Source organism: Protopterus annectens, chromosome 1.part2 (assembly GCF_019279795.1).
Source record: "Protopterus annectens isolate FY-2018-M chromosome 1.part2, PAN1.0, whole genome shotgun sequence".
NCBI lineage: Eukaryota > Metazoa > Chordata > Ceratodontiformes > Protopteridae > Protopterus > Protopterus annectens.
In genome coordinates this window covers 764,476,226-764,499,896 of record NC_056727.1, presented here as the reverse complement: position 1 = coordinate 764,499,896, position 23,671 = coordinate 764,476,226, and the positions used below count along the sequence as shown (strand labels likewise).

The following is a 23,671-nucleotide window of genomic DNA, read 5'->3' as shown; positions in this document are numbered from 1 at the left end:
TAATGTTTAATCATTAAATTAAGTAACTCGAAGCCTTGCCGATCAAAAAGTACAAGAAGATCCTTGTGGAACTGTGAATTGACTACCAGACCAGTTGGGTATTGATGGTGGCGAAGGCCTTTGGGGACTATCTTAAGTTTCAAACATTCTTGAAAGTACGATATCTCTAATTGGGTCTTTTTTAATTTCACTAAGATATTGTCAAAGTTTTTAAGGTTAGTAGAAATGTTGGCCTGCACACCTTGGTACACTCCAGTCATTGAAGGTAATTGATCTAATGTAGAAAAGGTGAAGTTGTCAATCAACCAGTTGTTGATGTCCGGAATTCGGGTAACCCCTGTGTCGCTTATGCGAATCTCAGACTCCGAACAAGGGTTGGAAGATGTATCACGTTGCTGGTTAAGACCAATAGGTAGTTCCAGGGCTGGAATACTCCTCTGCCCACAGTCAATGTTGAACTGGTCTGTAGACTGTGAGTTATCAGACCGAATGACTCCACTCGCTAATAGTCATGCCTCATCACTAAAAGGCCGCAGGTTGCTAGGCACTGCAGCCAAAGGTTGAAGCACTTCTCCATTCGGAGCTGACGGTGCCGCCGTACCGGTTAAAGTAGATGTGTTAAGAGGAGGAGTCTTAGTTGTCTTCATTTGCCGTTCAAGGTTCTCCATACGGCCAAAAAGCAAGTCTAGTCATGCCATCAAAGTGGTCAGGACTTGGTTGTTGTTACTGGGTTCGGTAACACCTCCAGCTGGTTGATCATTGCTGATAGCAACAGTCCTAAAAACTTCAGGAATGTTGTCCAAAGATGTGCTTAAACTGTGGGAATCTTTCTCCAATGCCATAAAACAAACTTATAAACTAAACAGGCAAAACAAACTACTAAAAAACGAAGTAGAGAAGAAACCACACACGAGCACAAAACGAATGATTAAGCGCTTTTCATTTATTCCAATAAACAAACTTCTTCAGATCAAGTAAAACAAAAATTCACAGTTTAAATACTCTCTGGGCTAATACTTACAATGTCAATTAACTACTTAAAGTGAAAGCTGACTTACAAAACACGCCCTATTTAAGAACACAACTAGACTGATGACTGCTTTTAGAATGAAAGTAAAAATCCAAGTAGTCGGACTAAAAGTACATGTCCTTGAACGACATAATATTAAAAAACCAATGACAGCTGGCATGTTTAAATGCCAGGCGTGTAATTTCTGCCAATACACCTTGGAATCTAATAGATTTAAAGTTCATGACTATGAATATAAGTTGAACCTAAGAGCTAACTGTAATTCAAGAATGGTGATCTATCTAGCTATGTGTCAAACCTGTACAGCTTTCTACGTGGGCAAAACAGAACGATGCCTACGTGACCGCATTCATGAACATACCTATGCGATCAGGAAGCAGAAACTTGATAACGCACTAGCAAAACATATTTCAGTTTATCCCAACCACATGTTTAAATTTCTGATTATTGACCAAATTACACAGGATTTCAGGGGTGCCCCTCTCCCACTTAAGTTAGAAGAGCGAGAGCTGTTTTGGCAAATTAGACTCAATGCTTATAGTTCACCAGGTCTAAATGAGAACTGTTCTTTAAGTAGTGTTCTCAAACTTAGGAGCCTCAATAGGTAAGCTGTGTCACATTATTTTCCATACTAGTATGACGCAGTTATTCTAATGTTTTTGAGCACCTCGGTTCAGTGACCTTATGTTTACCTTTTGCTTCAGTATTTTTTGCTGAGTATTATATATACTTTTTTGCTGAGAATTCGTAGTTTTACCTTGGTACATTACTATTTTTTACCAATTATTTTTTACCAATTATGTTTTGTACACTTGATGTGCTTAAACATACACAGCTTAGTGCACAACATAGGTATTTGTATTAACTCAGTTTTTAAACATCAGCGGAGTTTTCACGCACTTGCAATTATTACCTTTTTGCCTTATTAGCTTAGTAGCAGGCTAGATATGCACATTTTTTATAGACAACGCTAATTGTACTTTTAGTCCGACTACTTGGATTTTTACTTTCATTCTAAAAGCAGTCATCAGTCTAGTTGTGTTCTTAAATAGGGCGTGTTTTGTAAGTCAGCTTTCACTTTAAGTAGTTAATTGACTTTGTAAGTATTAGCCCAGAGAGTATTTAAACTGTGAATTTTTGTTTTACTTGATCTGAAGAAGGTTTTTATTGGAATAAACGAAAAGCGCTTAATCATTCGTTTTGTGCTACCGTGTGGTTTCTTCTCTACTTCGTTTTTTAACATTTTAAGTAAATTAGAATCATATTTAAAATTTCTTCCTGATTTTGAGTCTTTGCTCTCCCCACCCTGTCTCATTATTTTCTGCTTTGTTCTGTAGCTTCATGAAACATATAAAACATGATGCCTACAATATGTGGTTGGATCACTGCCAGCATCTTTATAAAAAAACAATAGTAGTGATAATACTTAGTTCATCACTTGTGCCTTCACTTTGTGCCTTCTTTTCAACTGGCAAAAGTTCTGAAAAATGTTTCCGAGTTTGTCTCATATTTATACCTGTCCCTTGTAAAATTTTGATTTACTGATAAACTGGTAAAGATTACAAACGGTCAGTAAAGCCACACTTTAGAGATTCATATATCTTATTGTTAAAGAATGCATTTTGATGCAAATCCTCCTGAATTACTGAGCACAGAAGTTAAGTGGCATGATTTGCATGGCTTGGCTAACACATTTGAATGCTACAAGGTCTCCATAACTTTGTAACATCCAAATATAAGGTGTCAAGACTTGAATGGTCAAGGTAACTGGAGCACACCCTCAGAGCATGCACTATGCTGTAAAAGCATTTTGTTTTAATAGGAGCTCCTTGTTTATTTATTTATTTTTAGAGTAAAGAAACACCATATTTCTTTGCTCTAAAACAAATTAATAAATACAGAAAGAGCTAGAAGCACAATGCCACAGGCTATCACCCAAATGGACTATGCAAAAGGTCGGTCCTGACTGCTGGTACACTCCCATCTAAAACATTACACAGACCACTAGTCTATAAGAAGTCTCATAATCACATTCATTTTACTATGCCATTCAACTGAAGGGTAACTAGGGATAAGGCACCCTCCAATTTCCAATCCAGACCCTGGAATTCACTTCCATTAGAATTGTGCTTACTACATAATCCTACTACTTTTAAAAAGGGTAAAGGTCCCACCTACAAATAGTACTATTCTGTTACAAATGCAACCAATCTTGATGTATCCCAGTTCAGTCAGTTTCCTTTTCAACTCAAGGTTACACTACTTCAGCACACCTGCTTTCAGTGGTGATACACCTATTAGTGACAACCTCACACACTCTTTTTCTTTTAGTTTTTTTCTGTGGTATTGCACTACTTACTACTCTACCATTTCCTCCACTAACCTCATTCTATCCCTACTACTCATTTTCAACCCTTCTACTGTACAAGAGTCCTCTCTATCTAGCATCTTTATTTACTTTTTGAACACCACAGAGTTTGCGTAATAGTTCTGTAATACAACAATGCTATTTCAGTAACACTGATTATGAAATGTTATGTTCCATTTTACCTCAGGATGTGTACTATTATAGCAATAACCCACTTCTGGGTGTGAGTAATGCTGGATTTACCCATGGTTGTCTTTGTTTGGCCACTCGGGCTTCACTCTCGTGAGCAAACCACACCAACCATGGATAAATCCAGCATTACCCATACCCAGAAGTGGGTTATTGCTATTATACAATGACATTAGTTAAGAAAAAAAATACTTACTTTTCTTAAATAATGGCATTGTATAATGCCTCCTTGCTGCCCCTCTGCAGCCACCTCTTATTCTGCGGCAGTTCTGATGTACTGTGCAAGTGTATGCTTATGCAGCACATCAGAGCTGTGGGTGGAAGCAACGGAGAAAGCAAGATCTCCGTTGCTTTTTAGAAAGTGTCTTGCTATGTTAAAGGAGTTTAACATAGCGAGACAGCTTTAAAAAAAGCAACGAAGAAAGGAATTTCTCCGTTACTTTTTCTAAAGCTGTCTCACTATGTTAAACTCCTTTAACATAGCAAGACAGTGTCTAAAAAGCAACGGAGATCTTGCGTTCTCCGTTGCTGTAAAAAAAGACTTATACTAATGGAAAAAGTCCGGGCGACCAGATCTTTTTCCATTAGTATATGTCTGATTTACAACGTGCACTCTGACCAATCAGCGTGCACGTTTTGGAATATTAATGGGGAGGGTCGTTTTATAATACTGTTTATACATTGTTTTTACTGTGTATCTTGCTGTACCTGGTTACCCTCTGGAAATGAGCACTGCCCATTAGGGTCAACCTGGTCAACAAAATGTAAATAAGTAAAAAATAAAATACTTTACATTACATGAAGCATTGTACAAACAAATGACTGCTTGCAAAACTGCAGAAAGCATATTTTCTTAGCTGCTGATGTGGTACAAATATCTGGAGCATACCTCTCAAACTCTTAGCACAAAAAAATCTGGACAAAGCCAGAAATAATGGGGGTGCAAAGCACCACCAATAGGGGCAAATTTTAAATACAGCAGTTATAAACTTAGAAAGTTGCTAGAATAAAATATGTATTATCATGTATTTTCTGAAGGATATGAAGTCTGAAATTTAAATGCCTGTCATTATTCAATTAATTCAGTCCTCAGTGATTTGCCACAAAAATCCCGAAAACCACAAATTTTATAAGTAACAAACTGAAAATATCAGGAAAAAAGCTGGACATTCTCAGAAAATATGGACAATTGTGAGGTAAGATCTGGAGGTCAACTGGGAAATCCATAACAAATTTACGAGTAGAGTGTGTAAATCTAGCAACTGCATGTGTAGTTGTGATGTTTATTTACTGTACAGCAGGCCGAGGCAGAAGACAAAAGCAGCAAAGCAGTCACTTTGTTGTTAAAGCTTTTTCCCTCACAGACTTGGGCCAAAGTGAAATATATCACAGCTTAAACTGGCTTTGATCAATATAACTCATTTACACTGATAAATGACATAGTTTAAAAATGTCAATTTAACCATTACAACATTCAGCAAGTGTTCTTCACAAGCATGAATATTTCCAGTTATCTGAGTTGCTGACTTCAGTATAAGTCAAAACTGTTTTATGAGTACTGTTCTGTCTGTATTTCAAGTATTTGCTATGACCAAGACAAGTGACTGTACCCATTAAGCTTCAAAATAAATGTTAAACTACCAAGCTATAATCTGTGATAAAATTAACCGTAAGGAAAATGCAGCATATGCAAGCTTAAAACAGTGAAGTATAGTGTATGTATGTTTAGCTGACATTATCTTATATTATTATTTTTTATTTTTTCACAATTAAAAATAATAACACAATTAAAATTGTATTCAAGCAGCCTATATACACAACCTTGTTCAGCAGGTTTCTTTCTGCATATGCAGGTTACATGTGAAAGTTGTTTAATTTGTCACACAGCTAAAGGACAAAAACATTTTTGTTTCCAAGTCACTAAACCCATATACACCACTGAGCTTTGTAGCTTGAATGGCAAGCTGTTTAACATAGTTCTGTCAGTTCTCTGACAAATTAATTTATATAGACTATTATAAAACAAAAGGAAAACATATAAATCAGCAACTTGGGATTCACATTATAAAGATTAAATGTAGCTGTCAAGACAATGGAACAGGATGACTGGAAAAATCATTTGTTCCACGGTTTAAGTGACTGAAGCTCTCTAAACCTCCCACCTCCAGAAAAAAAGGTCAGTTCTGTACTAAATGACAGCTCTTGGAATATCAGCCATTGTTGCTAACAATTTCACAGCTTGCAATCCTGTAAGAAATCAGAACTTGGCATTTACACAGCCTGATGACCACCAAGTACAGACATAGCAGCAAATGCTGTACAGAAGAAAGATAGACCCAGATAAGGTCGTTCTGGCAGAAAAATAATATTGTAATTCAGAGTATCACGTACGTCTTAAATCGTTGTATCACTTTGTTTGCAGACCACTGGCTAATCACTGACTCAGAGTGGGGCTTCAAAAAGAAATGCAGTAGTGCAGAGTACAACAGGAAAATCCTGTCAATAAAAACATCTCAATATTTACATCTTAAACCACATGACATCAGAGAATATTATGTTTACATTACAGATGTTTTTAGCATGTGGTGTGATATACGAAAGGACTAATATATCACGCTACTTTCCTAGAAAGAGTAGCAGTTCTTTGACAGAACCATTCATTTTCTGTAGTGTTGCTCTCTGTCATGACTTAGTATTTCACTTTATTCTTAGAAATGATGATGAAGGCATGTGATATCCTATAAGTGTAACAGAAAGCCGTGCCTCTGCTCTGCTCTGCTCATTAGATACGATTTTACTCAGTTAGTTGTATTATGTAATTTAATGTTATCAAACTAATACTGCTTCCTTCCAGGGTTACATTTCCTGTATTTGTGAATGACAGAAATTCTAGAGATGGTTTCCTCCAGTGATGATGCAACAGTAATAATAATCATATCTGTATATTATAATTATAATAACATTTTGGTAAACCATATATTAGATTCAAAGTACATTACTTGTACCAACAAGGGGAATGTTAGTTAGGAAACCAAGGGAATTCCTCTGCTCTTGGAACTTGGGGGCCTGTTGATTCAGAATAGTAATGAAATAGGCAATATAAAGGTGATGGTAGTGTCAGAAACAACTGTGATGAAGTAAATTACTGAAATTTTGGTTAATGATGGTCCTGAGACTATCCTGGGGAAAAAGGCTAACTGAATCACAAATTATGTGTGCAGCAGTTTTAGATTCTGAGACAATATCAATTCCTAGAGGTGCATGGTAAAAGTGCAGATGTTACCCAGGGTAAACAGAGCAGGCCATTTCAGAACAAGGAAGTACAGTATTAAGATTTCAGATTGAGAGAAATAGAAGATACAGTTGTATAAGTAAACTTACCACAACAGTATATGTTCAGATGATCACTGCTGCAGTAGCCTTAGCTATAGGTGGTTAAATCTTGTCAATAATTATAATAGCAAACCAGCTTCCAAAGCTTCAAAACATCTTTCAAGTGCCTAAACAGTCAGTCAGCTTGAGATGAGCTATCTAAAAAGAAAGGTTTAGGTGCTAAGACAATCAAAGCCTTCATGTCTACACAGAGAGACAGAGAGAGAGCGAGAGAGAGAGACAGACAGACAGAGGCTGAGCCTTGAAAGGACAATGCCAGGCACAGCAAATATATATATATATATATATATATATATATATATATATATATATATATCTTGAAGGATTCCTCCTGAATCCCCAGATGAACCCTGAATATCAGTGGAAAGGGTGGAAAAGCATACAGGAAAATTCCTGTCCAAGGAAAAGGAAAGGCATCTGTCCTCCAAGCCTCCTTGCATGGGGTCCTGGAGCAGAATCTTGCCAGCTGGTTGTTCAGAGAGAAGACAACATGAGGAAATACCCACAGCTAGATCAAATCATGGTAGACTTAAATCTTGGAAGATCTAGTTTCCATTCATGAGGGTTTGTCCTTGTCCTGCTCAACTTTCCTGCCACACAGTTTTGCTCTGATGGAATACAGGATATCTGTAAAGTGAGACTGTGCTGTGATGTTATATTCCAAGCCAGCATGGCTACTCTGCAAAGGGGGCACAACCTGTTTTTCCCCTTGCTTGTTGACGTACCACATGACTATGGCATTGTCTGTAACAACTTAAAGAAATACCGGGGACCAAAGATGATTCAGAGAGTTAAGTGCCTTGATCAGGGCACACATCTCTTCTATATCTATGTGCTTGCGTCTGTCCCAGAAGTCCCACACCTTGCACGTTTACCCTCCTGAAGCTGTTTCCCAAGCAAAGTCTGAATCATCTGTGGTGAATGACTGCTTTCAAACAGAAAGGGAGAAAACAAGACCATGATTTATACATATTTGCTGTCTTCAACAAGTGATATATCTTCTGACAAACCCCAGTACTGAGATTTGAAAAGACAAAGGATGTTGGTGCTTGGACCAAAGAGACTTCAGATACCACTGTATCTTTCTCATGTGGAGTCTTGCCAGGGGTAGAGAATCACAGATGTCATGATGCCATAAATCCTGATGTATTCCCTCACAGTGACTGAAATCTGAGTGGAAAAAATTAGAAATAGATCTAGATATATATCTGTTTTTTTAAGAAAGAAAGTTTCTTTGAACTGAGGTGTATAGCTGACACTCCAGGAACACAAGTCCTGTGTGAAGGAGTCAAAAGAGAATGTTCTCATGGAATCATAGCTTGTATAAAGGATCTCTGACCTAACTGAGAGATTCCTGACACTTTAAAAAAGACTGCAAAAATAAGCAAGTCATCTAAATATGGAAAAATGTGGATACCCTATTGCCTGCAATAAGTCATAACTGGAGCTATACACTTTGTGAACACTCTCGGTGCAGTAGGTATTCCAAAGTGTAAGGCAGAGAACTGATAATGTGATCCAGACACACAAAACCCTAACAAACACCTGAAGTCTGGATGAACAGGGATGTGATAAAAAGCATATTTTAAATCTAGTGTTATTAGGAAACTTAAATAAGGTAGAAGAAGTAACAGACTGTGAAGGGACATTGTTTTGAACTTGGGCACTATCGTGCTGGGGAAAGGAAGACCCAAGAACTGATCTCCAAGCATTTTCTTTCTTTGGGACCAAAAACATCCTTGAATAAAATCCCTTCCCCCACCTGTGAAGGAAGAACTGGTTCTATCACTCCCTGGGACAGCATGTGAAGAAAGACAAGTGGAAATAAAAGTGTCTGGTCTGGTGGATGAGGAATTACCTCCTAGAAAGAAGGAATTTCCTCCAACCGCCATCTGTAACCTTGATGAATGATTTTCAGTACCCATTTGCCTGAAACTATCTGTTGCCAAAGAGAAGAGATACATACTGTCTTGAAGGGAAAGGGGAATGCCAGTGTGGAACAGGAGAACAAAGTTCCTTGAACAGTCATTCTGACTTGTTGGAATGTCCTTGGTTTGGGGGGAATTACAGGATTTTTTTAACCCCCCCCCCCTTTGCCATTTCTTCTTAAATGTCTGCATACCTGCATTTTGTTGAGAATGTTTATTTTGTTTTTTTCCAAAGCTAGATAAGGGGTTAGAGAATCTGCTAGAAAATTAGGAACAGGATGACTGAAAAATATGTAGAGATTTCCTGCATCAACTTAACCCTTTCATCACACTTTTTGATCACCTCTGCAGTGTAGGGACCAAAACATTTTTAACATCATTTGGAAGGTTCTGAGAATGCAGCCAGGCACCCCTCCTCAAAACAGTACCATTGGCCATTGCCCTGGAATAAGCATCAACTAAGTAATACACACACTGTAAACAAGGAGTAGTCACTTACACAATTGAACAAACTCACTTATTTAAAGCAGATTTTTTTCTCACAAGAAGAAACTACAGACAAAACATTCCTCATACTATCACAAATATTCAGAATAAAATTTAATATATGAGCCTGACAATTCAAAATTCTGAAAATCAAAGATGTGGAGGCATACACTTTTTTCCCATGCAGATCAATAATTTTCACATTCTTATCAGAAAGAATATGACTGGAATTAACTAAATGTTTATCAGCAGTAGGATTAACTAAAGCTGTAGCTACTGGGTCACTTTATACCAGTGATGCAAAAACGTCAGGGCCGGGGGGCCAAATCTGGCCCGCCACGTAATGCCATCCAGCCCCCAGAAAGTAACCAAATTTTTTTTTAAAAAGTGAAAAAATGCTATGCCTTACTCCAGTCAGGCAAACATTCCAGCACGTGTTTACTTACTTAATTGACTGCAGCTGCACACACTTTTAGCCACGGCAGTAACTACTCTTTCTTGTTTATAACTTGTAGTCTGTAAACAAAAGTAACGTTCTGCAAGAGTTTGTAATAAGTCATGGCTGCAAGCCAGAATAAAGTTAAATGCAAAGTTAATGTAGAAAACAGGCAATTTCATGACTGCTGTCTTAAGTAAAAATGCCAGTCACCTGTACCTATTGTTAACTCGTAACAACTTACTATGTTTTGAGGTGGCCCGCAGATGCATTAAGAATCCATGTAGTGTCCCTCCCCACAAAAAGTTTGTGCACCACTGCTTTATATAATGTTCCACAAACACGCAGCCTTACTGGCATATGGGTAGTAGTGCCTTGCTATACTGTCTCTTGCATTCTACCAAAGCTCACAACCTTTCCTCCTGTCTGTCTGTGGGTGTGATGGACCAATCACCAGAGATCACAGGGACTCCCTTTCAGACCTACAAGCAGAACACTTTCAGTTTTCTAGTGCCACAGTAAGAGAAGTGTTAAAGTTGGGAAATATTCATGACATGTACAAAGTAATAAGATCCAAACCACGAAAAGTACAAGAAACCGCTCACACCAGGATAAAACCACAGTTTTATTGCACTTAATAAAAGTCCAGAAAATTCATGACATGTACTTTACGCTTTAATAAGTGTAACTGAAAATACTGTAATTTTCTAAGTACAGTGTTCAGAATAGTATCCCTATAGAAACAGTCTGTAGATTGCTATTTAGAGGGAGACCCTGCAGCCAGTATTTAGTATTGAGTTAAAAAATGAGATTATCTAGGCTCCACTTGATTCTGTTTGCGTGTTTGGTACAGTAGCTAATCAGATCCTTAAACAATGGAATGGCAGAGGAAAAATGATGCAGGGGATGACTAAAATGTTCTACATTCCCAAGTTTCTTTCCATTAAGCAGGACAATTTTTGGCGGCCTAATAAACAGAAGTCCCAGCTAAACAAAAGTTAAGGTATCAAAAAGAAATGGCAAGAAGAGAGCTCTGCCAAACTTAACAAGAGAGGTTGCTTTCCCAAAAAGGATAATCCCTCCCTCCAACCTAGGACTATGCTGAAGCGCAGCAACCATCTTTCCCAAGTCCCCTACTGGGTGCCCTGTCTCAAAAGTTAGCGTCAAGGCAGTTCACACAGTCTCAGGTTTCAGGGACAACTGGTGCACCCTAATGTGGAGCAACTACAAATAGTCTGAAATATTCAGTCTTGACTATGAGACCCCCTAGCAAACAAATTCCTCCTTTGTGGCATCTCGAATATGTTCTGCCTGGAAGATTCAATCTTTTTTTTAAAACACCTTTATTGAATTATCACTTGTGACATAGGTAAATTTACATTTATACAAAAGCAATCAAACTGTATTAACAAGTTCATGTTTACACACATTATAATTCACATATACATATTGCTATATATCAAATAACCTAAGCAACATTACAAAAATTATTCAGTTCCTGCCCCCTTTTTTTAAACAAGAAACCTATTTATTAAACCATCACTTATGAAACAGGCAATCAATCATACATTAATATAAATTAAATCAGTCCACACAGATACAATCCTAGTTGCAAGCATTTTACAATACAAACCATACTGACACATTCCCAGTTGCAAACATTATACATCGCTTATAATCTGCCCAATAATTTTCAGTCAAACATTACATAGCTCATTTAAGTCCTGCCTTATTTTAAACCTCATTCCTCCCATATAGTATTGTTTCTAGTTTGTTCCTATCCTTTTCTAAAGATCTCAATTCCAGTTGTTTTATCCCTGTTACTATATTCACTACTTCCAGTATAGCTGGTTTAGATTTTGATTTCCATTTTCTAGTAATTCCTTTTTCGGCAGCCACCATAATTAGACACAGTAAGGCATTAACATGTCTAGGCAATTCCGATTCTGTATCATAACTCAGAAAAATCATCTCCCTCATCACACCAAGCTGACCACCCAGCATCTCTGACAGTTCATCCCGCAGGGAATCCTTGGAGTCTGCCAACTCAGTGCACCCACAGAAAATATGTTCTCAGTTACCTCTTTCTTCTCCGTCACATCTCCAACATTTGCTGTCTATGTGAGGGACAATTTTCTGGAGTCTTCTTGGGGTATAAAAATATCTATGCAAACATTTCCAAGCAAAAATCTTAAATCTTCTAGATTTTCTTGCATATTTTGAAGACATATATAGCCTCCCGTTGTTACTTTGTGAATTGCTTATCCAGTCTCTCTTCCCAATCCTTTCAAACCTCCTCTGATTTATTCTTTTATCATGAAGTATCTTATATGTTCTACTAATTATACCTTTGTAATGGCAGCTTCTGTTCTAGATTTTATTAAAAACTCTACCAGTGCTGGTGGTTTGCTTAGGACCCCTCTATTTCTTTCTCTTTGCCTATATTCTAATAACAGTCCTTGATAGGGAAGGCAATCTCTAAGCTGCAGTCTGAACATATTCTTAGCATCTTCCCATTCTATTATCTTTCCCTCTCTAGCTATTTGCTCCCAATACCCTGGTTCCTTTGCCAGTTTTCTCCAATAAATTCTGTCACCCTCTTGCCTGTTGTCTGTATCCCTAATTGCAGTCACCCCTATCAGCAGAATCTACTTTCTCTATTCCCGTGTTGGCTTAGTTCTTAGGATACTTTCTGCTACTTTACAGATATAATATTCTGTATGATTACTGTTATTCTCCTTAAAGTCCTGCCTCCAAACTCCCAGTCCTGGATGATTCAATCTTGACTCCGTTTTGGCACTGTTTCATGAGGACTTGCTGCAGATGTTAAAGGAGACCAGAAAACCTGATACTAGATAATCTTAGAGGGTCCATTAACATCTCTCTGGTCTTGAAATATTTGCATGAGCTACTTCAGGGTGGCTTATCGTATGCATCCGTTAAGGTGCATTTAGCGGCTGTCTCTCCTTGTCTGCCAATGCATTCCTCTCTTTGTTCTTCTCTTTCGGTAAAACAGTTCACAAAAGGAGTATTAGCTATGAGAACCTCTCGCAAGAAAACTCTTCCATTATGGGATCTCTGCCGCTCAGGGTGAACTGAAAATTTAGAAAGAAATACCAAATATCATTGTGGTGTTGCCCTATTGGCCTAAGCAACCTTGATTCTCCCTTATAATGGAAATGGCCAATGGCAATTACCAAAGACTTCCTCACACTCTGGATTTTCTCACAAAGTCTCATGGGTGACTAGTGCAACCAAAGTTGGAGCAACTACAACTGGCAGCCTGGATGATTCAGTCTTGAGTATGAGACACCTTAGCAAGCAAATTCCTCCTTTGTGAGATTTCAACTATGTTCTGGAAAACTTGACCTTACCACCTTTTGAACATACTGCCTAGGCTGATGTGAAGCTCCTAATGTGGAAAATTATTTTGCCTATTGCCATGACATCTGCAAAGCAATTCTCTGAGAGACAAGCACTCATACTGGGACAACATTACTTGAGTTTCCACAGACACAAAGCGGTGTTATGCACTAGCCTGTCTTTCTCGCTGAAATTGGTCTCAGAGCTCACTCTCATTCAGTCTATTAATGTTCTTGGTGCTCTTCCTAGAGCCTAAGAATAAGAGAGAAAGAGGATACTGCATACCTTGAGTGTGCACCAGCTTTTCAGGTGCTACCTTGACAGAAGGAAAGCAATCAGGAAGGCTGAAGGTGTTTTTATTCCTTACACAAGGCGAAAAGGGCCAACCTGACTCTAAATAAGCCATTGCTCATTAATTGTCCTCTAGTATTGTTTTTTGTTGCACTCAACATGGCAAGGCAAATCCAGCCAAGATAAAGGTGCATTCCACCAGGGCCTCTTCCTCTTCAGTGGTGTACTCTAAAGGAATGGGCTCTATAATTATAGAAGAAGCAACTTGGTCCTTGGTCCATACTTTTATGAAGCGCTACAAGCTGGATGTCTTTAATACATCCAGAGCAGGCTTCGTTAGGACCAGTCTCCAGGGGCTCCTGGATCCTTATCCTTCCTCCTCCCAGGCTGGGTAAGATTTGGGAATCTACATTTAAGCCAGTAAGGCAGTGTGTTTGTTAAACATAATACAGCCGTGTAAGTCCTAATTACCTGGAACTGCAGATGTTTGTACAATACATTACCATACTGACAGTACCCACCTGCCATCCCCCTCTTTGGGTGTATATAGTTTGTTGTTGGGGTTGTAGTGGCCTTTACTGTTGTGTGTATGTGTTTTTTGGTTTGGAATGGTAGGTGTTTTCAAAGCTTGTGCTTCTATCTTCTCATCTTGCTGGACCCTAGAAAACTAAATGGGTCCTGTCTGTGGGTCTGTAAACCAGTCCCTTACTGCCAGGTGATTGGTTCATCACACCTACAGACAGGCAGTGGGAGGGATTCTGAGCTTTGATAGACTGATGGAGGAAAGGTAGCAGGGAACTACTACCTGAATGCCAATAAGGCAGTGTGTTACATGAAAAATCTAATGTTACAGGTAAATAAGACTTATGTAACTGTGCTGTACTGAGGTGATATGATATAGTGTGCAACACATTTAAAGACATGCAATTATTTGAGAAGAAAGGCCTAATAATTTGCAACAATACCAACTTGAAAAACAGGGATAAAAGACTAGAATGTCATCAGAATTCAAGAAAGAAGTGGTTCAAATGTAAGGTGGTGAAGGTCTGGAATATCTTGCCTGCTCTAGTGAGGACAGCAATGATGATTCAATCTTAAAAATGCAACTGGATATGTTTATTAGTGAAAATATCAGCATTGTACATTCACAGGCATATGTGCAAGAGGCTTTACTTTTCAGCTGAAAGTGAAACACGTGACTAAGGCATGGCAAGAAATGTGAACCAGTATTTTATGGATTGCTTCTTTTGCAGCACTGTATGCTAGCCCTGACTGAACTATAAATGGTGTAAGGTAGCAACATACTTCCATTCCTAACTTGTAAACTTTTATATATCCCTTTTCCCTTAACAAGCTAACCTTCCTTCATCAAGTGAGGATTGTGACGACCCAGCACTGGGCCAGTAATCAAGGAGTCTCAATCCTCACCACTGGCACCAGTGGGGGATGTATACTGGGAGGATGACAGATAAACACACAGTATTTCCAGATGCAGCTCTCTGCATTAAGTGCAATTTCCCTTAAGAGTTCACAAAGACCACAGTCAGTCCAGGGTTGGTTTTTCCCTCTTTCTCCAGATCCCCAATAAGACTCCCCACTGGCACCGCTATACAGTTGAGATCTCAGCTGAGTGACCAAGCCAAGACCTACCATCACCCTTTCTGTCTAACCAGTGCTTTGTTTTCCTGCCCAAGTAGTTGACACATTCTTTGAAGTTTGATTTATACACACACACACACACACACACACACACACACACACACACACACACACCTGGGAGAGGCTGGCACAGGTTGACTAGCTATGGCCCCTTCTGCCCAGACTATAAGGCAGTTACCACTCCCACCAGTCAACTCCTTATCAGCTACATTAAGGCCCTTAACAAAGGGTGTCCAATCTTACTGTGTAATATTAATATTGATACAAATGGTAGCTTGACCAAGAGCAAGGCTATTAGGAGTGGCCCACACAGTGTCATAAATAAATATAAAAGCACTCTCAAAACTTATATATCTCTACACAGATCAGTCACACAGCCACAGTGAAAGGTTTAAATGTATTTAATAATAAATAATAAAAGAACAAGGCAATACTAAACATATATATATTCGCAGTGACGTCAGAGTTCAAAACCACAGGAAATATTTAAACCAACATTGCAAGACAGTCTCAAATAAATAAAGAAAAACATTTAAACTAAGCTTTACTATATTCCTGACTATGTCTAAGAGAGTTATACTGTTCCCTAGTAACTTACTTCAATACAGCAATGCAGATGTGGTGAGTTGATCTTGCTGTTGTCAGGTCCAACACATAATGCAGAATGCTGTGCTTCTCTAAGAGACTTCTCAAATTAATAAATACAACTTAAAAAAAGAAAAAAATAAAATTTTAAAATACCACCAAGACCACCGATCCAAGAAGTAAGCAATTTTAATGAAACACTTAGCGCCTCGGCTTGCACAGCCTTCCAAGAGTAAAAACACTACAAAACACTCTTTACTTAAATACAGCATATTGCACAAGATAATTAATCAATTAAGCATACACTTTAAATCACATACTTCCAATTACATTCCTCGTTGAGTCCTTGAGGCTCCAAAGCACCATACTTTACAATCAAGAGGGTTTCTTTTTTTAAAAGTTTATTTTTTAAGGACACACATTCACCTATAGCAACTCACAATTTTTCCAGAACACAGCCCTAAAAGAATCAGGATCAGAATTGTGTGCTGTCATGAAATGGCTCCCAAGGGGACTCTCTAGGTTTTTATTTTTTATGTCCCTAATATGTTCCTGTAACCAGACCCTAAAACTCCTATACGTTTCCCCTATGTAGAACTTATTACATCCACATCTCAGCACATACACCCCTCAGTATTATAACTGTATTCATAGCTAGCTGTAAATTTAATACCATTAATATAGGGAAACAAACTCACTACATAATGACAGATGGAACAGCCATCACATGGAACACTGCCCTTATTTGTGCTTAAATTCTGACTAACATTAACACCTGGTAAACAAAATTGGTTGTGTACCAGAATATCAGCCACATTCCTAGCTCTTTTATATGCAATGCTCACAAAGTCAGGTAATATAGAGTTCAAAATTTTATCCCTTAGAAGCAAGGGCCACAAACTACGTGTTTAAGCATTTCCTCAGTTATAACATTATAGGTTGTCTCCAAGAAAACTTTCTTCTGGTCCCCATTATTTCCAACTGTGTTGGTGGATTTGTTTCCACATGTACCAACTTTATATTCCCCACTAACATGGGCATAATGAGAGTATCCCTGGGGGTTAGAAGAATACCTCATGTCTATGATTTTTTGTTTAGCTTCCCTAACCTACTGAACATCATAGCCTCTTTTAATAAGCATATCTTCTGCTTCTACTGTCTCTCTGTCAGTGCTCATATCAAGGCTACATAGCCTATGAATCCGTAAGAATTCATTATAAGGCAGTACCTTGACCAAATGTTTGGGGTGACAACTACTCCCATATAAAAATACATTTCTATGTTCAAATTTCCTAAGGAAACTAGTTGTAAATCCATCTAAGCTGTATTCAAAAAATCTCTTCATTCACATCTTAGGTCCCAATGGGATTGTTCTTGCTCCCACCCCTCATAAATATATGTCATCCTACCTCCTGTATGCATTGAGGCTCAACTTTACCTAACAAAGCTTGTTTCCTTGAATAATTACACTGTAATGTAATGTTGTGCTCCTTCTCCAACACAACTCTGCTATGTTATCACCTTATTGTCTCAGCTCACGTACATCACATTAATATTCATTTATTGTATTTTTGAATACTTCTTGACTTTTGAACTAAATGTTTTACCCACTACTTGTATAATTTAATAATAGTTAGCTATCTTGTGTATGTAACTCAGTTTTTATGTGCTGGAGCTTTTCTCCCCAGGACTCCATTGAAAACGGGTTCTTTTGGCCCAATGGACTATCCTGGTAAACCAACTGCAAATAAATAAATAAATATCCAGAAAATACACTTGTGGGCCAAGCTGTATGCCATCAAAGCTTAAGCCCATAGTATATAGTATTCAGATTAATATCTGAAATATTACTGCTGGGACAGCTTGCAGAATGCCATCATTTCTTGTCATCTGAATCTAGTTCCCAGATGAAACCCCCCACTGATGGAAGCTTGGCAGTATTTAGCATCTACCTATGAAAATACATAGATCTCACATCTTTGGCAGATGCTGGAAGTCATAAAATAATTAGATTCCTCCACATTTCAAGACTAGCAATTATTTCACCCTAAAGACAATACAAAAAGCTCCCTCGTACAGACATTGTGTCTCTGGCCAAGCCTATAATGTAATTTAATTTCAGATATTTTCCTAAAGTTTGCTGGACTGAGTTAACCTTCAGTTTCACTGTGGATACATTTCAAGCACAAGCACTCTACAAAATATCTTCTCGGCACAAACACCTGTACAGAGCATTCTGATATACATATGAAGTACAATTGTAATACATTTGTAACACACGCATCTTATATAAATCATTTCGATATTCACCAAAGACATATAATTATGTACAAAATTCCATATAGCTGTGCTGGCAGTATCCCTCTTTGTCACAAGGATCTCTTAGCCGTAAGGACTGCAGAACTGCCCTCTGAAAAAGAAGGATACACTGTAAAATGTCAATGACTTATGTAACAAGGGAATCAAGCAACACACAAAATTCAGACACCTCCTTAACCAGTTCAAATACATTCAGAAGCATCTGATAAGAGGCAATGCTGTAAGTACAAATTAGCAGCAGCCATGGTTACGTCCCCCACTGTGCCCCTACCTTTACCAGTATTTTCAAAACAGTTATATAGTTAGTTGCTCCACGAGAGAAAATTGGGACCTATGTACACGTTACCTTATTCTACTCTGCTCAGAAGGACACTGGGAACTGGACCACAAGCTGGACTTAGAATAGTCCGTCATGCTAATCAAGTAACAGCATTTTTGGTTCACCCCAACCACTTTTAAACCATGGGTAGCCCAACATATATGCGATTCTCCACCCAATGACATTACTCTGACCATCCTACCTGATCCTTTAATAAGTCAGAGATTATTTGTGCAGATAAGACCTAAATACTGTAAGTGCAACTGCTAAGAATGACTAATAATTATACTCAACCTCTTATTTATTGAGCACGTCATCAGTCATATCTACTCACCTATAATTTCCAGACTGCAATGAACACCCTAGAAGTACACTACATTGCATCTTATTACCCAGTACCCAAGCATACACATGTGCGCACGCGCACACACACACAAACACACACACACACACACACACACACACACACACACACACACACACACACACACACACACACACAGAACAGGCAAACAAAATCTTGTATATGTATCATAACCTAAAGAAAACTTTTCTCAGCTATATGCCCAGTAAAAATGGCTACCTATATCCAGCAAACTTTTTTCTGTAAGCAAGCACTTTTACTCAATAAATTATATACTAATAAAATTACAGCAATTCTGTCTGTGTGATTGATTCAGCTATAGACTTACTGTGTAAATGTGTGTAACATATGAATTGCTTTAACTTATGTTATACTGCTCAAACTACCTCTGAGACCTCTGAATACTGTATATAATCAATTTACTCATATATACACTTTTTACAGTATAGTGAAAATACAGAAATGGGCATTACTTTGCACGACCTAATGTTCTCCAAATGTTTCCTAAAGGTTACACATAATGCTGTCATTAAGATGCTGCTGTCTAGTTACAATCAGTCTAACCCAACCCCACAAGACCTTGATCTCAATTTACGTATACCTTTCTGCTCTAAATCCTAATATCCTAGCAGTGTTCAACACACAGCTGTTGACTTACATTCAAAACATGTCAGGTTCTCAGTATATAGAAAATACTGCAGAGGAAAAAGACTACATGAAGTAGTCATATAGGTACACAATGACCTTATTTTCAAACAATTGTCAAGCAGCCTCATGAAGTTTCTAGATGAGAAGTGAGCTTGGTGTTTGTTTAAAACTTTGGGTAAAACAATCTCAAAGTTATTTCTATTGACCTGAAACCGACTAATGGGTGTCAGTTTGTAGAATACCGAGTTCAAGGCCTGCAAAATATCTGATAGTGCCATATAGATTCTGTCATCCGAACTTTTGACTCCTTGTATTCCAAAGGTCTTCTGACTGGTATGATGATTAGAAGAGAATAGGTGGCATGATACCTATATATTTTTTTTTGGACCAACAGATAATTTCGGTTCAGTTAGCTTGAGGCATTGCACCACTTGTCTCCTTTGTTTGGAGCTAAACCTACAAACAGCTAAAGAGCCAGACAGTACAGATATGCCTCATTGCACTTCACACATGTGAAACCATTACAACAGAAATGTTTTGATATGCCGTGTTCTACTGCAGAATGTCCTTTAAATCAAACCAAGGACAACTTCCGTTCAAATTAAGGAAGGGAATCTCCCTCACTACTCCTGTCTAAATCTTCACTGAAAACATATACTTTTAAGTTTTATTTGAGTGAAAATTTCTTACTTTTTAAATTAAATTGGATTTCTTTTCATTTTCTCTTTCATCGTTTTAAATGTAAATTATTCAGAGCATCATTATATAGGATTAAAACTGGCAGAAAAATCAGCAAATGAAAAATAAAATTCATGAAGTAGGTCATGTGTATACATCACTGCATTTAAGATGTGCATTGGTCAATATATTGATTAAACAGTTTAAGAACAAGCTTTTGGTTATGATTATTTATGAGAGTAAAACTTTATCATAAATAATTATATACTCATTAGCACTCCTACTTCTGCCATTTAAAAAATGTCAAGTATCATGTGGTAAATTATCTTTAATTACCCATCATACAGACTATATTTTAATAATCAAAATATCCTGTCTGCAGTCTAGATGAGTTGGTTTAGAATCTACAGTTCATAATTAAAATGACAGTTTCCTAGAGCTGCAACTGAAGTTAACACCTTTAATTTAGACATAAATCCCGAAATAACACATATAGCCAATAATATTTTTTTTCTAATAATTGCTCTTGAGCTATCCTCTAGGAAGCACACACTGCCTATGGGAAACATTCACTGCCTGCAACCTGCAAGCACAATGTTTTCTGCACTTTATAACACAAATGCTCTTGATCAGTTAAGTGTGCACTTCAACCAGACGTTCAAGCATACTGGACCTTGCTCTTACCAATATGGGAGAGCACTGTCCCCCCATGTCACATCCTCACTGGTGAGGTCGGATCACAAAGCTGTCTCATTTAAAATAAAAATCAACTTGAAAAACTTAGCAAAACCTGTCACAGTTAGAAACTATTCTGAGGCAAACTACATCCTATTAAGTGATAGTTTGTCAAAATTCAATGCCCCGCCTAACCCAGAGTTTGCAACAGCCTATGGAAAATTATTCACAGAAACACTGTACAAACATGTAAATAGCTGCTGTACCTACTAGAAGTAAGCCTAAAACAAACCATACTGTTGGAATCCTAATCCTTTCAAGGTATATAACAAAAATTAAAAAAGCCAAGGCCAATGTCAGAAAAAGCAGCTCTCATAATGACAACAGCTCACTAAAAAAAATAAACAGGAATCTAAGAGAACTAATTAAATCCAACAAGGTCAATTACAAGGTCAAGATAGCTTCTGAGGTTAAAGATAACCACAAGACCTTCTTCAGCTATGTCCAAAAACTCAAAGGTAACATGCAACAGTGTGCAGAACTGACGGTAACTGGTACCAGCTTCAATGACCAGAGTAACAGAGTGAATCTGACGGCGAACAAATTCACCTCAAACTTTACCCCCATTTCCATCCCTACCAACCTACCAATCCCTACCAACATAAACCCCTACTATCAGTAGGAAGTAGGTCATAGGGTCGCTCACTAAGACTGAAAACACAGCATCAGTGGGACCTGACAGTATCCCATTTTACCTCCTAAATAGCGTGAAACATGACCATCAGGACTGCTTGAGTCACTTTTTAACTACAGCCTGAAAACAGACTATGTACCAAGAGAATTGAGGATGGCAATGGTTATCCCTCTTCGCAACAGTGAACCATCGACCTACCATGGAAACTACAAACCCATAAGTCTGAATAGTCTAATATGCCAAGCCATGGAATGAATTATCATGGAAATGATCAATAAAGACACTGGCAACCTATAGACACTGGAGCTATCCCACTTTGTTTTATCAAAGGAAGGTCATTGCCTACTTAATTTGGTAAACTTATTTGAGAAGGTAACCAAGGCAGTAGATGAAGGGGAAAATGGTAAATACCACTTACCCAGACTGGATTGACGTGACTGACACAATACCCCACTCAGGTATTGTGGACAAACTCATCAAACTCGGCATAAATCCTTTCACAACTTTCTGCATTGTCATCTGACTCACAAATAGTATCCAAGAAGTCAGGATTGGTGAGAACACCTCCAATAAGAGGCAGGTCAATGGTGGTGTACCACAGGGCTCTGTCCTGGGCCTACTCTTGTTTAACATCTACTTCTTGGAGGTCAAGGTCAATGTCAAGGGCCTCTAGCTCACTAAGTTCACAGACGGCTGCAAATTGGGAGCTATCATAAATTCTCATCATGAGACTAACATCCTACAGGAGGGTCTAACACAAATAAATGACTGGTGCCAAAGCCATAGATTAAAACTCAATGCAAAGAACTGCATTATAGTGCCTTTTGGGAAAACAACTACCCAGACAAATTACTCCATTGATAAGACACCACTAAGAATTGACCCGGTAGTTAGAGATCTGAAAATATATGTAGATAGTAATCTGGTCTTTGATCAACACATGGCCAAAGTAGTAAAAAAATCTTTCTATGTCGCCCAACTTATAAGTAAAGGCATGACATCCATATCCAAAGAAGGGGTTCCTATTACCTGATCAAACATTTAGGTTAGCAAATACCTAAACACTGATTTGGTAAAAGTGAAAGCAAAAAAAAAACACTAGCAGCCGATTTGACGCAGGAAAAGAACTCCCTTGGCCATTATGCAGATTTTGCCCATTTCCCCACTGTAGAGTGATCTCGGAGTTGGTATATTTAGTTAGGGGGGTGTGGGGGGCACATCCCTCCACATTGGGGGGTGTGGGGGTGAAGCCCCTCACTTCATTTCGGTTTAATTTTTTTTTTTTTTTTTTGCGGCTGAGGGAATTCATTCCCTACGTTAAATCGGCCATTTGCTATTTTAATTTTTCGATATTACCAGTTCGACGTTTAAGTATTTGCAAACCTAAACATTCGATCAGGTAATATAGACTCAAAAAAAGTTATAGTACCACTCTACTTGCCCCTTATCAGGCCCATCATTGACTACAAGGTACCCTTTGGCATGTACCTGACTGGGTATCTGCAACAGTTGTAATGTCCACAAAGGTTGCCCACCAAGAGAATCCAGGATATTAATACACTGTCTTATACAAATCACCTTAGAGCCCTGCCTTTATACTTAGTCTCCTAAAAGTTGCTGAGAGGCAGTCTGTGCTTGGCATATAAAGCATCCTTAGATCCATCACTGATGGAGCCTTTGCACATCTGCAAAATGAGCAGTACCAGAAACACTAGATCCAAGGATTTGAACTTTGCTTGTGACATAAACAGAACACACTAGTGAGACAGATATGTGACTCAAATGATCTCTACGCAATGGAAGAGGCTCCCCATCTATATGAAGCAGAGTCTATCCCAGGCTATATTCAAATATAACCCTGACCATTAGATGGGAAATTGCAAATTCATCCCCAGAACGGCCCCCATACCTCTTATAGACAGAGGGTGACAGTAAACATTCCCTAACAAATATATCTCTTACATAACGTTTTAGCAACCTCCTAACTAACCTATCCATACTAACAAACATTACCCCCCATTAGGACACACGTTACAGCGGGATGTGATTGAGTTGTGGTTAGGCTTATAAAGGTCCTAGTGGTCATTAGCCTAGTATATACCTATGAACCTATAATAGTTATTTAGTTATTATGTGCAGTTTTATCACTGCTTTTAGTGTTTTAATACTCAGCTTGACATTTTTTCTCATTAGATTCAAATTAAGACAAAAAGCAATATTTACCAGCTTCATTAATTTATTCTACA

General features: G+C 38.1%; 1 protein-coding gene across 1 annotated transcript in view; it reads right to left on the bottom strand.

Moving 5' to 3' along the window:
- Nucleotides 1-23,671, bottom strand: part of GALNT14 (polypeptide N-acetylgalactosaminyltransferase 14) — a 3,768,866-nt gene that overhangs the window by 3,174,210 nt on the left and 570,985 nt on the right. The window lies entirely within an intron of this gene.